Source organism: Micromys minutus, assembly GCF_963924665.1.
Source record: "Micromys minutus genome assembly, chromosome: 1".
In the NCBI taxonomy this organism is placed as follows: Eukaryota; Metazoa; Chordata; class Mammalia; order Rodentia; family Muridae; genus Micromys; species Micromys minutus.
The window spans coordinates 200,141,515-200,160,574 of NC_137969.1; the positions used below are offsets into that span (position 1 = coordinate 200,141,515).

The following is a 19,060-nucleotide window of genomic DNA, read 5'->3' on the forward strand; positions in this document are numbered from 1 at the left end:
TGATCCACCATGTGGTTGCTGGGAATTGAACTCAGGACTTCTGGAAGAGCAGTCAGTGCTCTTAACCACTGAGCCATCTCTCCAGCCCTGTAACTGATTTTCTTATACAGGACTAGAGTTCGGTACCCAGCACTTGAATCAGGTCGCTCACAGCTGCCTCTTACTGTAGTTCCAGGGGTCCAGTGCCCTCTCCCGTCCTCCACAGGCACCTGCACACACATTCTTGAAGACATACACAGATGCACAGACACATAAATTAAAAAAAATTAGAACCTATCCCTTAACTGGTACTGTGGTACAGGCCCATATGCCCAGCACTTGGGAGATGGAGGTACAAGGATGGGGATGCAAAGCCACCCTCCCCCTCCCTCCGTTACAGAGTACGCCTGAGATTAGCTTGGGCTAGAGGAACTCTGTCGCAAAACAAAGCAAAGCAAAACAAAAGATCAAAATTAAACAACAAAGAAAACTCCTTCTTTCTGACATAGCAAACTTGAAGATGTGTTAGGACATGATTCTTGCTCATAATAATAAGAGCAAATGATCTTGTAGGGAGCCCAAAGGATGCTGACCAGGATGAGCAGCTTGTATTTCCAGTTTAGGGAAGTAGAGGAAGGAGGATAGGTTCAGGAGTTGAAGATCCATGGTATGATCCACAAAGGGCTGTGCACTCCCACCTCAGACACTAATTACAAAGATACCTTACTGACCTGCCTACAGGCTGAGCTCACGGGAGGCATTTTCTCAAACGAAGTTCCTTCTTCCAGGTGACCCTTGCTTGTCTCAAGCTGACATAAAACTGGCCAGCACAGTTGGGGAGACAGTTGCTCAAAGTCCTGTTGTCTTGTTTTAAGGTACCAAGTTTAGGATGGCTTTGTGACTGAGACAGAAAACAAGAAGATGCTTCACCGAATTGGAGGATTTTAAGCAAAGAGAGACAAACAAAAGGGTCAGACTCAAGCTTCCAAAAACAAAACAAAACAAAACAAAACAAAACAAAAAAAAACCAAACAAACCTAAAACCAACCAACCAACCAACAAACACTTAAATCCCTCTTCTACCAGCAGAGGAGAAAGTGGAAAGACTAAGACAAGGACCCAGAATTAAGCTATTAAGCCAGGCTAGAGATGTGGGTCAGCAGAAAAGGAGGAAGAGGAAATGGGGAAAGGAGAAGAGTGGGGAAGAGGAAGAAGAGGGGAGGAGAAAGAAAAGGAGGAGGAAAAAGAGGAAGGGGGAGGAAGAGGAGGAAGGCTAGGAGGAGGGGGAGGAAGAGGAAGAGGAGGAAGGCTAGGAGGAGAGGGAGGAAGAGGAAGAGGAGGAAGGCTAGGAGGAGGGGGAGGAAGAGGAGGAGGAGGGGGAGGAAGAAGAGGAAGGCTAGGAGGAGGGGGAGGAAGAGGAAGAGGAGGAAGGCTAGGAGGAGGGGGAGGAAGAGGAAAAGGAGGGGGAGGAGGAGGGGGAGGAAGAGAAAGAGGAGGAAGACTAGGAGGAGGGGGAGAAAGAGGAGGAGGAGGGGGAGGAAGAGGAGGAAGGCTAGGAGGAAGGGGAGGAAGAGGAAGAGGAGGAAGACTAGGAGGGAGGGGGAGGAAGAGGAAGAGGAGGAAGGCTAGGAAGGAGGGGGAGGAAGAGGAGGAAGAGGAGGAGGGGGAGGAAAGGAAGAGGAGGAGGGGGGGAGGAAGAGAAGGAGGAGAAGAAGGAGGAGGGGGAGGAAGAGGATTGGGCATGCACCAGTGTGCCTAGCCATCTTCATTTTCTTTTTGTTTGCTCATTTTTGGTTTTTGCTTTTGTTTCTAGACAGGGGTCTCTGTAGCCCTGGTTGTCCTGGAACTCACTCTGCAGACCAGGCTGGCCTTGAACTCAGAGATCTGTTGCCTCTGCCTCCTATGCACCACCACGTCTTCATAATGAAGGTTATTTTTTGTTTGTTTTTAACTTTTAAAAAGAATTGGCCAGAGCCAGGGCACGGTAGCTTACATTGGAGGCTGAGGAAAGAGATTGCAGGCTATCAGATGAAGTTTTATCTCAAAAAAGAAAAACAAACTTCCCCCAAGAAAAATAGTAACCTTATTATTTTTAAATGTATTATCTGTCTGTCTTGTATAATGCTCAGGCTGGCCTCGAAATGGCTGAAACAACAAAAATATCAATCACTTAAAGCTTATTAACCTATTTTCTTGCTTCAACTTTTTTTTTTTTTCTCTTTAGTCCAAGAACAATCTTTTGGAAGCTTCCATCATTACACAGAAGAAGCATTTCTTGGCATTCCTGACTTTACTCGAGCTCTCCCCAGACCTGCAGGGACACAGGTTTCTAGCCTCCCTGCCCAGGTTCTCAGATGTGCCTCCTTTGCTCAACTCTGAATCTCTGCATGTGAACAGCGTCGGAGTCACTGTGGGGTGGGCCACTGTAAGGCGATGTCCTTGGAAAAGCATCCCTCAAAGACTTGCCTTCTTTGTGCTTCCCAGAGAGCCTGCCATTGCATGAGGAGGGCAGCCAGCGTGAGATGATTCTAGGGTCCTTTCTAAATCTAAATGTCTGCTAGTTACTTTTGTCAACTTGACTCAAGCCAGGATCATCTGGGAAGAGGGAACTGAAGAACCAGCCTGCCTCCGTTTCAGGCTTAAAGGCCATCTTAGAGTAAAGACAAACTAGGTTCATCCTGTTTATGACTAAACCTCTGCTTCTCAAGGATTGGCCTATGCCCCACCTGTCACCTTTATTACGTGCTTTAGTTAATTTGGCCATGCTGATTCACCAGCAGCCTTTCTCCCCACATCTTTGAGACTAATAGGAAACTTACTTGAGAAGATACCTCCCCATCATATCAGCCTGTATCCAAGCCTGGGGTGTTTTCTTGGTAATGACTGATGTGGAAGGACCCAGGCCACTGTGGGCCATGTCACCCTTAGGCAGGTGGTCCTAGGTGCTTTGAGAAAGCTGGCTGAGCAAGCCGGTAAGCATCATTCCTCCAATGGCCTCTCTTTGGTTCCTACCTCCATATTCCTGCCTGGAGTCATGCTTTGTGATGATGCACTATGATGTAGAAGTGTGCGCCAAATAAAAACTCTCTTCTTCCGAATTGCTTTTGATGATGAGATTTATCGCAGCCATAGAAACCTAACTAGTGCAGCATAGATATGTGTATCTTCTACCTGCCTAGGAGCTGCTCTCCAATCCTCCTCGGCTGGCTCTTTAGAGCCACTGACCTGTATAGAGTAGTTCAATGCAGAAATGTCCCATAGACTGGAAGAGAGGTCAGGTTGGCTAGAGTTACTGCCCAGCTCCATCTTCAAAAGCTCAACTAGGGGAGGTGGGTGCCTCCCCGTGGCTCCCTCCCTTCTCCCAGCCCCCAGGAGAAAAGCCTTGCTGTTACCCTGGCAGTAGTGAAACTGTGTTTCATTGGCCCTCCCTTGAATTCTGCTGAGGGTGCCACCTGTCTCCTCCTGGGACTTTGACAGATACACCTTGATTGAAGCAATTTACTGAGCTAGTCTGATCCATGAATATCTAATTACCAGTTAGGTTATGAAGCTGCTTTCAAGGACTAATGACATCCAGCTGGCCCCAAGAGGACACGCTAGAGAACAAATACATCTTCACGAAATCTAAGGAGGCTGGGGTGTAGCTCACTGGTAGGCTCCTGCCTCATGGACTTACAAAGACCTGGGCCCGATTCTGTGCTGAAAGACAAGAGACATGACGCAAGGCCTGGAATCAAGGCTCTGGAACATCACTAATTTGCAACCTTTCTCTCTCTCTCTCTCTCTCTCTCTCTCTCTCTCTCTCTCTCTCTCTCTCTCTCTGTAAGAGTGACCCTTTTCTCATTCTCCTTCCCTTACCTCCCACCCTGCCCCCTTCCCCAAGATGACTTCCTTGTCCTTGGTCCCTTGGGCCAGTGAACTTACCAATAGAAGAGCAGCTTCCCAATAAACCTGTCTTTAAGAAACTGTAATCTGGCAGCAATAATCTTTACAGAAATGTGAAGACACAGAAGAAATAAAGAGATAAATCTGTCTTAGTCACCATTCTATTTCTGTGAAGAGACATCTCAACTAAGGCGACTCAGGAAAGCATTTAATTGGGTTTTGCTTACAGTTTCCGGGGCTTGGTCCATTATCATCACGGCGGGGAGCCTAGAGGTAGGCAGGTGTGGTGTTGGAGTTGCTAAGAGCTATGTCCTTATCTGTAGGCTGGGCCTGGCATGGGCTTTCTGACACTCTTACCTGCCCTGCCCCTACCCCCGTGACACACTTCCTTCAACAAGGCCACACCTCCTAATCATTATAATCTTTTCAAAGAGTTTCATCCCCTGGTGACTGAGAATTCAAATACTTGAGCCTATGGGGCAGGGATGGGTGTTCCAACACCTTCTTCTGACCTATAAAAGCATTGCACAAATAAGGTTACATGCTGGCAACAACAACAACAACAACAACAACAAAACATGTAAAATAAGATAAAATCCTGTTTTTAAAAAGGGCATGACTCAGAAGAATGAGGCAGCTGGGACTGGGAGGTTGAGCCTGAACAATATATTTTAACAGGGCCCCAGACCTTAGAACCACTGACTCCATGATGGATGTGCCATTCAGGCTGTAAACTTTAGTGCATAGACAACACCACCTGGAAAACAAAGACAATCCGTCAAAGTCCACAGATCTGAGAAAGTCTCTAATGCACGGACTTTTTTGCTCTTTGGTTTTTGTAGCTCCATTTCCTGTTAACTGAAGTATATGGACCTAGAACATGATTTTGTATTTAAAAGCTCACCTTGAGAAAGGCTCAGCGATACACAGGGATCTCAAAACCCCAGTATAGTCGCCATTGGCTAATAAAGACTTTTAATTGGCTTAAAACCAAGTATGAGCAGTCTTCCCTGGTGATGACTCTCAACAATATATTGAGACTATTTTTTGAAAAATCAGATAGAGACAAGGTCTTATGGCACACACCTTTAGTCCCAGCACTCAGGAGGCAGACAGATCTCTGTGAATTCAAGGCAAGTCTGGTCTACAGAGCAAGTTCCCAAAAACAACAACTCAAAACCGTTCTCTACTTTTAACCAGATATTACCAGAGATAGAGTTGTAATTGCTCTAAGTCTACAAAGCTTTAGTGGTGCATGGCGTTGCTGAGTGAACCACTAGAGGGCGCACTTAGCCTTGCACACCATAGAAGATGGCTGTGAAATCCACTGAGAGGTCGGCTTTTTCAAGATGCTTCGGCCTTACTATAGGAGCTTGCCTGTTGAACTATAGAATGGATTTGGGGTGTGTTAATTAACATTAAACAAATACTTTAAAAATAATTCCCAGAAAGTGAGGAATCAACACAGAGACTGAAAAAACAAACCATGTAAAAGATGCAGCTGATTGGGTGTGTTATACAAACCTATAATTCTGGCACTTAGGAGGCTGAGGCAGAATCAGAAATTCAGAGTCATTGTTGGCTATAAAGGACCCGTGAGGTCAGTCTGTACTTCAAATGAGATTCTGTCTCAAAACAAAACAGGGATAGAGTAACGGTCAAGGCTGAAGACCTGAGTTTGGGTCCAGCCCCATATTAAAATGAGAGCCTCACTGTTGGATTTGGAGACAGGATTGGTAGCCTACCTCCATGTTCAATAAGAAACAGTCTCAAAAAACTCAAAGGGTGAATGTAGTCTCACACATTTGCACACACCACACACACATACACTTCACTCACACACATACACACACACACACACACACACTCACATTCACACACGTGCATACACGCACCAGAAAGATGTCTTCCCAAGATGGCAATAAATACCTGTAATCAATCCCAGCACTTGGGGGTAGAGGCATTAGGAGTACGAGGCCACGATGGGCTATATGAGACTGTGTCTCAACAGCACTCCCTACCAAATGTCCTACACAGCTGAGTGGATAAGCTATAGAGTATCCAGACAAGGGAATATTAGCTCCGCACTAAAAAGAAATGAGACTCAAAGCCATGAAAAAACACAGGACACCTTAAGACTTAAATAATAGTTAAATACTTATTAGTAAAAGAAGCTGAGGGTGCATGCCATATGATTCCAACTTCACCTTAGGAAAAGAGAAAACCATAGAGCTGGTAGACAAAGTGTGTGGTTGCCAGGGCTTAGGAAGGAAGAATGCTGATGGTGAGTAGGAAGAGCACAGAGCAGATCTATCTTTCTATCTATCTTTCTATCTATCTTTCTGTCTATTTATCTATCCATCTATCTATCTATCCATCTATCTATCTATGTATCTATCAATCCATTCATCTATCTATCCATCTATTATCTATCTATCCTTCCATCCATCTATCTATGTATCCATCAATCCATTCATCTATCTATCCATCTATTATCTATCTATCTATCTATCTATCCATCCATCTATCTATCTATCCATCTATTACCTATCTATCTATCTATCTTTCTATCTATCTTTCTGTCTATTTATCTATCCATCTATCCATCCATCTATCTATCTATGTATCTATCAATCAATCCATTCATCTATCTATCCATTTATTATCTTTCTATCTATCCATCCATCTATCTATTTATCTATCTATGTATCTATCAATCCATTCATCTATCTATCTATTATCTATCTATCTATCTTTAAGGCAAGGTCTGGCCTTGGTCTCCACCTGGGTTCTTGGATTACTTTCTATTACATACACTAGTGGACACACTTGTCAACCTCTGAATGTAGTACTAAAGATGAACTGTAAAGTGAGCTGTGGGTGCTGTGACAAGGACACATCCATGTACACCCACAGAATGGAGCACTGTCCCTGTCTATTGTGGGATATTGCTGTGTGTGTGGCAATAGATATATGAGGTGTCTTTGCTCCTATAGCTCAGAACTGTCACCAATCCAAAAGGGCTATCTAAAGTCTTTAAACACTGTGTGTAGTAGGACACAACCTTTCATCCCAGCTCTCAGAAGCAGAAGAGAGTACCAAGGCTACATAGAGACCCTGTTTCAAAAAGTCTAGTTTTACTTCATTTATTTATTTTTAATTTTAAATTAATTATTTATTTTTTAAGACAGCCCCCCCCCCCCATATAACAGTCCTGGCTGTCCTGGAACGTACTCTGTAGACCAGGCTGGTCAAGAACGCAGGGATGCACCTGCCTGTGTCCCCTGAGAGCTAAAATTAAAGGCATTGCTACCTCTGCCCGGCAAAAATCTAGTGTTTTAAAAAATGCAATTCTCCTGAGGAATGGCGCATCCCGAAGGTATCTAGTGTGTTCTTTAAGTTATTTGACTGTACAGGTTTCCAAGCTGTAGCATAAGCAGAGTTAGCAGGATCTCTGAATCCTAAGCACTGTTTTCTGAACAGAATTCCTGCATACATCTGTTGGTTTCTCCCATTGCTCTAGTTAACTTTGAATTTCTCCTTGTGCCCTGTCACACAGAGCCACACGGTGGGAGCACATGCACACCCCTTCACCCTGCATTACAGGGTATGCATGGGACTGTCATTTTCCCTGCAAACACCCAGAAACAAATCCTTAGAAATAAATCAGTCAAATTCCACATGGAGGAGGACCGAAAGCTAAGAATCGCTGGGGTCCTCCCAGGGCGATTGGCTGGTGTTTTGCACACCTGGTACCCCACCTCACCTCTCTCTGAAGGTGCTGGCTCACGGCTGGGAGACCAGAGCTGTCTGAGGGAGAGCAGCTAGTTAGAAGCAAGGGCAGGCAGAAGCAATCCCGGGAACTGACTGGATATATATTCAGACACTCTGCTGTAGTTTTCCTTCGCGCTCCCTAGGTCTGTGTCCACAGTGGGGTTCATACTTAGTGACTCCTGACTTTTCGTCTTGGACTCTGCCTTCTGTTCAAAAGCTTCCAAAGCCAGCATGGTGATGGTGGTGGTTTGCATCTTTTAAGCTCTTTTGTAGGGGCAGGGTGATAGGAGAGGTAGGTTGAACAAGGGGAGTGTGTAAACTTCTGTAATTTAAAAAATATTTTCTGATTACAATGTATTCATGTATAACTTCTTTTAGTAAGGAAAAGAAAAAGGAAATTTCTAGATAACTATTTGGAAATAATGTTCAGCTACACAGCAGTACATATTCTATTTTTAGCCATACATGTACACACAAACCATTATATATATTTAAGAAAGTATACACTATATATGTGTATATATAAAGAAAAAGAAAGAACATAAAATTAGACGGGTGGGGACGGGGATTAATTGGGGAGCAGACATCATGGTCAAAATAGATTGTATGACATGTCCCCCTTCCCCCCAAAAAAAAGTAAAAAGAAGAAAAAAAAAAGACAACGGTGGCAAACCCCACCCCCAGTCAGCTACTCTATCTTGCATAATTTGTTTTGAAAGAATTCATTATTAAATAAGATTTTAAGTAAAAGAGATTTTATTATATATATGATTAAGGATATATAATAATTTTGAGAGGAAAAATGAGGGTCAGTTTGGTGTGTGTGGTATTTGCCGTTCTTTGTCCCTTGTACCCCACACAGAAGCACATACAAAAGCTTCTCATTGTTGCCTCTAACCAGCTGGTGACTAAGGGGCTGACTAAGTCATCCCGAGTGGCTGAAACCCCATTCCCAGTCACTCGACACCATGTAGGGAATACTATGTTGGAAATGCGCAGCTGTTCAGGGCTGCACCCCGCCCCCACTGGAAGCCGAGCCCTTGAGGAGCAGGAGCAGTCAATTCTTTACACGGAACGTTTCCGTGAACAGCACTCCCGTTAACCCAAGCGTGGGACACACTTCTCTCTTTTCTGTAACTTTAGCAGGACTGTTCTCATAGTTAAGTGGGGGCAAATGCAGTGCTGGGGACTGGTTTCTTAGCAGCGACCATGTCACCGTGATGAGTCACTCTCTAAGGAGAAACGCTCACTGCAGAGAACGCGGTGTGGACGGTCACGGTCTTCTTAGGCTCGCTCGGCCTCGAAGCTAAACTACAGTCCCACTCCGTGAACGGTCTGCCTTTTGCCGTTGCTAGTTTTGTTTTGAGATAGGATCTCACATAGCTCAGGCTGAACTTGAACTCATGATGTAACCAGAGAATAACTTTAAACTCTGGACTTGCGCCACCACAGTTGGTTTCATTCACTGATTTTCAATCTGATTAAACTTGCTAAGTTGAGTGGATTTGCGTGGTCATTTGTGACCGTTACATTCACTGACTTAACATCAACATGCTTTATTACATTTATTTGTGTCCATGTTTGTGGGTACGCATGTGTCATGGCACCCGTGTCTAAGTCAGAAGACAACTTGTGCAAGTCAGTCCTCCCTTTTATCATACGGGTTCCAGGGGTCAAACTCAGGGCATGAGGCTTGGAGGCAAGCTCTTTTACCTGCTGAACCGCTGTGCTAGCCGAACGTTCTTATCTCATCTCAAGATTCTTTGGTAACTAGGCTTTTTTTGAGGGGGGGGGGGGTTTAATTCTTTGCCTTGGGCCATCTCAATACACACATACATACAGATATATACACATACACATAATGTTGTTTGTACATAAGTATGTGTGCATATGGGGCTATGGGTCAAATTAAGGTGTGCTTTTCTCAATAGTGCTCCATCTCATTTTTAAAAACATTTTGTGTGCCCGTGCGAGCGTGTGTGTGTGTGTGTGTGTGTGTGTGTGTGTGTGTGTGTGCATATGCACATATGTACCACAGTGCACAGAGTGGAGGTTCAAAAACCACTTCTGAGAATCTGGTTTCTTCTCCAAGTGGGTCCTGGTGGCAGGAGGCCTTATCTTATGACTGGTCCTCTAGTGAGGAGGCTCTCTCACCTACTGGGCTGGAGTGGCTGGCCAGTGAGCCCCCATCCTCCTGCTGTTCCAGAATTAGTATTGCTATGCCGTCCCAGTGAGAAGTCACTCCTCACACTGGAGATTAACAGAGGGAAAGGTTTTATGGGATAGTGTGCATCCAGCTCTGGTCAGAGAGAAACCAGCCACGAGTAGAGGCTACTAACCTACGTGTTCACTTTATGTATCCCACAAACACGGACATCCTAAAATTGTTTTGGAATCCTAGCTCCAGGTCACACTGTGACCAGTTCAGAGAGAGGAAATTGCTAGTCCGGCTGTTCAGATGGATGGGAGATTTTACATGTTGCTAGAAAAGATTTTAAGTTCAGTGTTGTTCTGTTTTGAACAGTTGTTACCTGGGGTTGTCTTGCCACGGGGCTGAATGATGCTTCTCTCTCTTTTTTCATTTTTAAGAATTATTTTATTTTTTCTATGCACGGGTGTTTTGTTTGCATGTACATCTGTGCACCAGTGCATGCCTGTGTCCAAGGAGGTCAGAATGGGGCATTTGATTCCCCAGAAACCGGGGCTACAAGAGGTTCCACTCACCAGCACAGGATGGTGACAGGAACTGAACCCAGGTACTCTGGAAGAGCAGTTAGTGTTCCTAAGGGCGGAGCCAGCTCTCTAACCCTGAAAGTAGCTTTTCTTCAGGGGAGAATTGGGGGGGGGGGGAAGCTTTATGGCAGCCAGGACTTAATGATGGTTGCTACCCTGTCTGCTGCATTAAACTGTGCAGGCAGACAAGTTCTCTGATGGGACTTGTCTCTGATGGGACTTGTCTCTGATGGGACTTGTCTCTGATAGAACTTGTCTCTGATGGAGAACTTGTCTCTGATAGAACTTGTCTCTGATGGAGAACTTGTCTCTGATGGAGAACTTGTCTCTGATAGAACTTGTCTCTGATGGAGAACTTGTCTCTGATGGAGAACTTGTCTCTGATAGAACTTGTCTCTGATGGAGAACTTGTCTCTGATGGAGAACTTGTCTCTGATGGAGAACTTGTCTCTGATAGAACTTGTCTCTGATGGAGAACTTGTCTCTGATGGAGAACTTGTCTCTGATAGAACTTGTCTCTGATGGAGAACTTGTCTCTGATGGAGAACTTGTCTCTGATGGAGAACTGGTGGGTTGTAAAGCTGGGTTGTCTCTTTTTGTTATGGGAATGGAGACTGTTGGCTGCTTGTAAGGCAGGATTTGTCTTGTCCGGGGAATAGAGCTGGTCAGTACTTGTAAGCAAATCTATTGGTAAATCATTTGTTGTTGTTGTTTTAATTTTTGGAACAGGGTTTTTCTGGGTAGTTCTGGCTGTCCTGGTACTCACTTTGTAGACCAGGCTGGCCTCGAATTCTCAGAGATCCACCTGCCTCTGCCTCCCAAGTGCTGGGATTAAACACATGTGCAACTCCACCCTGTGTCAAACATTTTTTAAAGTATTATTTTAAATGATTTGTGTAGGGAAGTGTACACATAGGAGTCTAGGTGACTATGGGCACCAGAAAACAGGGTCAGATCCTCTGGAGCTAGAGTTATAGGCACTTACAAGCTGACAGATTAGGGTGCTAAGGACTGAGTTCTGGCCCTCTGAGGAGTATATATACTGACGATCACTCCAGCCCCCTAGCTGTCTAAATGGTACAGGAATTTATTCTTTACAGCAAGCTTCCTGCAAGTGTCCATGTGCTGCTTTTGGGGCTGGCTAATTTAGTAGTGCCATGTTGGTTGTCAAGGCCATGGATTCTTTCCACTTGCTCCCTGACCATCCTGACTGAATTGGCTTTACTCCCAGCTTGTCTCTTTGTGGGCCCCTTCTCTTCCTGATGGCTATTCTTGAATTCCTGGCTCCCAGCCCAGTGCCTGCTCAGGTCTTCCTCAAAGGAGTTGCCTCAGGAGCATTGAGGGCTGGGGCGTGGCACCTCACCTGACCTCTGCTCTACTTCTCCAGGTATGGGATATGACTCCAGCTCTGGCCCTGCGTCTTCTAGCTCCATCTTAAGAATTAATCCACATCTTGAGTGAAAAGACACTAGCATCTTGGGAGTGGGATTTGTCGATGTCTCCTTATTTGATCCCACATTCCTTCCTTCCCTCTGGGAAGTCCTACCCCCCTGATCTTCCTGAGAAGGCAGCAGAAGCTGCTGGTTTCTGTTCCCAGATGCATCCCAGAGTTCAGACTCACTCATTCACACAGTGTGTCTGCTGGGAATAGTCACCCTTGGTGGGAACACCCTTTCTCATCTCTACTGGTGGCTTTTTTCTTTTAAAAATTATTTTTATTTTCTTTTGTGTGTATGACAGTTTTCCCTGTATGTGAGATTGTATACCATGTGCATACCTGGTGCCCACAGAGGCTAAAAGAGACCATTAGTTATAGATGGGTTACAAACCACTTTGTGGGTGCTGGGAACTGGACTCAGGTCCTCAGGAAGAACAGCCAGTGATGATCTTCTCCGCTCTCGTCTATAGATGACTTATTTACTTTGCTGCTTTTTTTTTTTTTTCAGAGTCAGGATTTCTCTGTATAATAGAGCCCTGGCTGTCCTGGATTTGATTTTTTTTGTTGTTGTTGCTGTTATTTTTAAAAGATTTATATATTTATTATACATAAGTTCACTGTAGCAGTCTTCAGACACACCAGAAGAGGGCATCAGATGCCATTACAGATGGTTGTGAGCCACCATGTGGTTGCTGGGATTTGGACTCAGGACCTCTGGAAGAGCAGTCAGTGCTCTTAACCACTGAGCCATCTCTCCAGCCCCCTGGATTTGTTTTGTAGACCAGGCTGGCCTTTAACCCACAGAGATCTGCCTGACTCTAGCCCCGGAGGGCTGGGATTAAAGCAGGCTATCTTAAAAGGTTCCCATCCCCATGTCTTGTTACCAGATAGGCTGTCACTACTTAGATGTGGGTGTGTCCTAAAAGGAATGCTCTGTTTCTCTGCTGTGCCAGCACCTGTCACTATGTATGTATATGCTGTTGACATTTATTATTGGATGTATTTATTGGTCAAAGCTAAGAGCTGAGTAGAGCTACATTCAGCACAAACGGCCTTCTCCATTCCTGTAAATACTTGTCTAAAAACTGGTGACTCTGGAGCTAGGAGGATCCTGAGTCTGAGGCCAGCCTGGTTGTACGAAGAGAACTCACCTAAAAAGCAATCGATGATGATAATGATAATAACCAATTTCTGGGACCTGCATTTACATATGACCTTTCACTGAAGTAAATAAAAGTGAGCAGGAAGACCACACTCCTAGCTCTAAAGACAGGAGGGCTCAACTTCAGAAGAGATTACCAGAGACATGATGGTTAAATGCAAAGTGACATTTAGTTTCCTTTTTCTTTTTGGATCTAGACTTACTGTTATCATGAGTGCCTTATGTGTGTGTTCATGAGTGATATGTGTATGTGTGGGTTTCAGTGCATACACAGAGGTTAGAGGACAAGTGTTCAGAGTTGGTTTTCTCCTTCAGTTTATGTGGGTTCCAAGCATTGAGTTCAGGTTTCCAGAGCAGGTGCCTAACCTGATGAGCACGTCGTTGGCCCTTGTTTTGTTCATTGTCTTTAGACAGGGTCTCATATGCATAAATAAATAAGTGTGGGCCTGAAGGCTGTGGGAGGAGAAAGAGTGTCCTACTGAAAGTTCTACTGCTCCCTGGAGACTCGCTCTCAATGATATGTGGGCTAGTGAGACTCTGATCTTCCCTCTCTTCTCCATGGCACTGGTGTTAGGGTACGTGCAGTCATTCTTGGCTTTTTGCTTTTTGCATTGGTTCCAGGTTCTGGGATTGAGTAGCAAGCAGATGGTCTCACCCACTGAGATATCCTTCCAGTTCCCTGTTTCAGATTTTAAACAGATTACAGGTGTAAGACACCACATCTGGTTTACCACTTTTACATATTTGAAACATTTCAAAATGAATAGTACCAGAAAGGCTGTGGCAGAGAACTCCTGCAGACTGAGTGTATACACATACACATGCATTCTCAGATGAGTAGAGTGTACCATCTTCTGTTTTCTGAACACTTTGGAGGTGTAATCATCCAAGGCAGCTAATAAGATCACTGTCTATTTAAAAACCCCATGAACAGTTTGATGGAAGCCCTCCTATTCCTTGTCAATGCAGCTCTATTTTAAATGTATCTTTTTGGCATCTGTGATGGTTTGTATATGCTTGGCCCAGGGAGTGGCACTATTAGGGAGTGTAGTCTTGTTGGAGTAGGTGTGTCACTGTGGGTTTGGGCTTTAAGACCATTGTCCTAGCTGCATGGAAACTAGTCTTCTCCTAGCAGCCTCCAGATGAAGATGTAGAACTCTCAGCTCCTCCTGCACCATGCCTGCCTGGATGCTGCCATGTTCCTGCCTTGATGATACTGGACTGAACCTCTGAACCTGTAAGCCAGCCCCAATTAAATGTGTTTTTTTAAAATAAGAGTTGCCTTGGTCATGCCACCACTCTAGGGCATGGACTCTGTCACATGGTCCACAAGCTGCACTTTCCATGAGGTTCTCTTCCCAGGAGGTTCACTCCATCCGACCTGTTGCTTCTGTCCCAGGTGGATATGACCGCCTGGGCATGTCCCTTTACTCCACCGCCCGGCACAAACATGACTTCAAAGTCCAGTAGCTTTTCAAGCAGGTTTATATATTAAATTCTCAAACCACAACCCTTTATACAATAAGATTACATCCAATGAACAAAGATACAAACTGCCCTTCTATATGAGATTAAAAAGACCTATGGAAACCCTTAAAATATTCTTATCTCCCTATTGTCAATTAAGCCCACCTGGACCTAGATCCTCCTTCTCCAGCTCCATCTTGATTCCTCCTGGAAACTCTCTCCCCTCTTCCATTTTCCTAGCCTTTCCCCCACCTACCTCTCCACTGTCCATATATCACCTTAACATCAACCCACACTCCATGTCTGATGTCAATGCTCTTTTCAGATCTCCAACTCCTTTCATCTTTGTTGACTGCAACACACTCTTTCCTCTTTGGCTGTTTCTACTTCCTGTTAGCAGCTTTCCTTAGCAGGTATCCCACAGCTCTGACATCTCGAACAGTTTGAGGTATCCAAGGTGACTTCAGCTTTACAACCTCTTGTTCCAATATCTGAAATCTACGCGTGATCTTCTGGACTCCTCCAAAGGCCTTGGGCCACTTCTCCAGCTCTGCCCTCTGCAGTGCTCTAGGTTCTGTTGATTCACTCCAATGGCCTCTCATAGGCTCCTTCATGGTCTAACTTCTTTGCATGACCCCTTTAGTCCTCAGCCATTAACTGCAACTGAGGGTACACCTTCACTAATGACCTTTCCTGGTCACTCACAGTGCCAAGTCTCAGCTGCTCTCTGTGACCCATTCATGTCTTCAAAACTAAATACCATCTGGGTGACTCTTACACATTATCAAGTCTAGCTGCTAACATGGGGTACAATTTTGGCCACCTCTGGTAGGTCAGGCTTGAAACTAACAACAGAGATCCGCCTGCCTCTGCCTCCCAATAGCTGGGATTAAAGGTGCATGCCACCACTGCCCAGCCTTAAGACCAACATATGTGGGTGCTGGAATCAGAACTCAGTTTACCATGTGTTCACAAGCAAGAACTTTAGCCACAGAGCCATCCTCCCAGCTCCAAAAGTTGACCTTTAATTTTTTTATTACATTTTATTTATTTATTGGGGTCAGGTGGTAAGCTCATGCCCTAGCATGCATTTAAAGAGCACTGTGTGGAAGTCAGTTATCTTCTTCCACCATAGGACACTGGAGGTTGAACTAAGGTAGGCAGACTTGACTGCAAGTATGTTTACCCGCTAAACAATTCTGTTGGACCCCAACATTGATAATTTATGATCTCCCCCCCCCCTTTCTGCCCTGCCCTCAACGGTGTCTTGCTATGTATCCCATTTGACTTTCCCTTCCTCAGGGTTACAAGCCTGCCCTACCATGCCTGACTGGGGAGAGGGCTAAATAATTAAGAGCACGCAATACTCTCGGTTCCCACCCACACCAGACAGCACACAACCATCACAACCTCACAACCACCCATACTTCCGTAATCAAACAACTCTTCATGCACCTACACACACACACACACACACACACACAATTTATAAAAATAATAAAAGTAAATGTTTAAAAAGATTTATCAGTGTGGATGTTTAGTCTGCACGTGTGTATGTACAAAAAAAAAGGTGATTAGAATTGGAATTATAGATAGTTATTAGATGCTGTGTGGTTGCTTGGAATTGAACCTGGGTACTCCGGAAGAGGAACCAGTGCTCTTAACTGTTGGGCCATCTCTCTAGGCCAAGAGCAAATATTTTTAAGCTTTATTTTTATTTTATGTGTATGTTTTGCCTGCATGTGTGTCTGTGTGTCACAGTCATGCAAAGCCTGTGGGGGCCAGAAGAGGGAGTCCAATCCCTGGGATTAGAGTTACAGATCATTGTGAGCTACTATGTGAGTGCTGGGAGTTAAACCTGGGTCCTCTGAAAGAGCAGCTGTGCTCTTAAACTGCTGAGCCATCTCTCCAGCCTCAAAAGTAAACTACCAATCACCCTTTCATTAAAAAAACAACAGGCACCTAAAAAGGAAAAACGGTTGTAATAAAATAAGAGAAAAATAAGCAAACCTGAATAGGACAAAACAAACAAGCAGGAAAAAAAAAAAGCAAAAAAAAAAAAAAAAAAAAAAAAAAACTTTAGGGTAAGAAAAGAAGAAATTGCTGCTCAGGCAAACCATTAATGAGACCAAAAACCGATCCACCAACCAACCCCAAAATCACAACCAAAACCTTCTAAAAATACTACCAAGTTTCATTGGTTCGCCAGCTAATGCTGGGCCTGGGGCCTGCCCTTGCTGACTGCTTGCTGTCGTCAAAATGGGCACGTTCATCAAACCCGGGGAAGTGGTGCTGGTCCTGGCTGAATGCTACTCCAGGAGAACATTGATGATGACACCTCAGACCGCCCTTACAGCCATGCCCTGGTGGCTGGAATTGACCATTATCCCCGAAAAGTGACAGCTGCCATGGGCAAGAAGAAAATCATCAAGCAATCCAAGATCAAGTCCTTTGTGAAAGTTTATAACTACAACCAGCTCATGCCCCCTTGGTTCTCTGTGGATATCCCCGTGGACAAAACTGTTGTCAACAATGATGTGTTCAGAGACCCAGCTTTGAAAGGCCAGGCAGGAAGCCACGGTCAAGTTTGAGGAGTGTTACAAGACAGGGAAGAACACATTTTTTTCTAGAAGCTTCGCTTTTAGGTATATTTTCTGTTTTTGTCATTAAAATTTTTTTAAAGAAAGAGTAGCTTGTATAGCCAGTGAAACTCCACTGGATAAAACGAATTGGTGATAGTTCCTGGACTAGAGATGTGACCTTTGTGCACCTCCACTCTAAGCACTGAGATCCTGTGATGCTGCCACAGTCTGTGAACATTATGTGCAACGGTCCTGCTGCATTTAGAAGGCCTTGTTTCCTTGATGTCCTCTGTCCCCTCGATCTTCTTCCTTCCACACATTCTCACTACACTATCAGCCAGAGGTGCATTTCAGAAAGAGCAACCACTCTGCCTTAACAGGAAGAGCTGTTCTTCAGCCACTACAGGTTTCTCATTTGACCTTGTGACTTGGTAGCCTCAAGGACCTGGCTCATACCACCTCTCCCAACTTATCCCAGGGCTTCACACTGACTCCACTGGCTGTGCTGCTTGGCAGAGCTGTGGAGAGCGTTCCCCTCTGTCATATCGTCCCTGAGAGTCCAGCTGGAGTACTACTTCTGTAAGGCCTTCTCACGCATCCTAACTCCAGTTACTCACTCCTCCTATTAGTTCTCGTAGTCGAGCGTTGCACTAGCACAGCGTATCAAGAAAAGGGATGCATAGAAATAACTTAGACTTTTTAAGAATAAAAAGGCATGTGTGTTTGTTGGATGGAACTGAATTTGATCTGAGTAACTGGGAAGCAGAGACGGGATGCTTCCAGAGTGATTCACAGCTGCAGGGTGATCAAGTTTCTCCACAGTAAACATAAATCTTACATTGCTGTAATCCTGGGGATTACCAGACTCTCTTGGAACAGCACACAAAAAACAAAACTCTCTTATGCTAAATGAAAGCTAACAGAGTTACTATTAGGCCTGCAGGATGAGGCAAATTAATAAAAATTACTTTTCTATCATTTGTAGAGTGTATCTACAGACACCCTGCTTCATCTTCAATCCTTTAGCAAAGACAAACAATATAGGTGGCTCAATTCCAGCAGCAATTAGTTCCTACTACACTTTATCACACAAATAATAGGAAGGTAGAGTTTCAATATATTTGAAATTATTTTGCTAAAACAATTTATACAAATGGTACATACTATCAATGCTCAAAAGTAGGAGGCATAACAATACAGGAAAAAATTGTGGTTTCAAATATCTATGGTAAAAAGTACAAATAAACTGGGCTTATTGACAAGCCTGTAATGACAGTACTAGGAAAATGGAGGTTGAGGGGTTCAGGACTATCCTTGGCTATATACAAGTTCTGTGAGAGCCTGAGCTATATGACATTTTTCTTTCATGAAACGAAAACTAACAGTCTTAGGGTTTCCTTTTCTGTGAAAAGACACCATGACCAAGGCAACTCTTATAAGGGACAACATTTAATTGGGGCTGGCTTCCGGGTTCAGAGGTTCAGTTCATTATCATCCTGGCAGGAAGCATGGCAGTGTCCAGGCAGACACGGTGCTGGAGGTGCTGAAAGTTCTACATCTTCATCCAAAGCCAAGTGCAGACTGTTTTCAGGCAGCTAGGAGGAGGGTCTCAAAATCAACCCCACAGAGACATACTTCCTCCAACAAGGCTACACCTCCTAACAGTGCCACTCCCTGGGCCAAGCATATTCAAATTACCACACCAACCAAGCATATATACATACCCTAAAGTTCCAAGCCTTGCTGGGAATGGTGGTGTCCAGCTTTAATCCCAGAACTCAGGAGGCAGAGGCATGCAGATCTCTGTGATTTTGAGGTCAGTCTGGTCTACATCATTCTCAAACAAACAAAAAACAGGAAAGATCTATCTTATTCGTGTTATGTTGTGTTCACGTGTGCATGCAAGTACTCTGAGAAACAAGAGGATGTTGGTCCCGCCTAAGACATGGTTTCTCTGTGTAGAACTAGCTGTTCTGGAACTAGCTCTGTAGACCAGACTGGCCTTGAACTCAAGAGATCTGCCTGACTCTGTCTCCCAAG

The 19,060-nt window shown here is 44.5% G+C and overlaps 1 pseudogene across 1 annotated transcript; it reads left to right on the plus strand.

Moving 5' to 3' along the window:
• Positions 1–16,697: 16,697 nt before the first annotated feature.
• Positions 16,698–17,603, plus strand: LOC308417189 (large ribosomal subunit protein eL27-like; annotated as a pseudogene). The gene is made up of 2 exons: positions 16,698–17,083; positions 17,456–17,603. The product of its transcript is annotated as a large ribosomal subunit protein eL27-like (transcript).
• Positions 17,604–19,060: the final 1,457 nt, after the last annotated feature.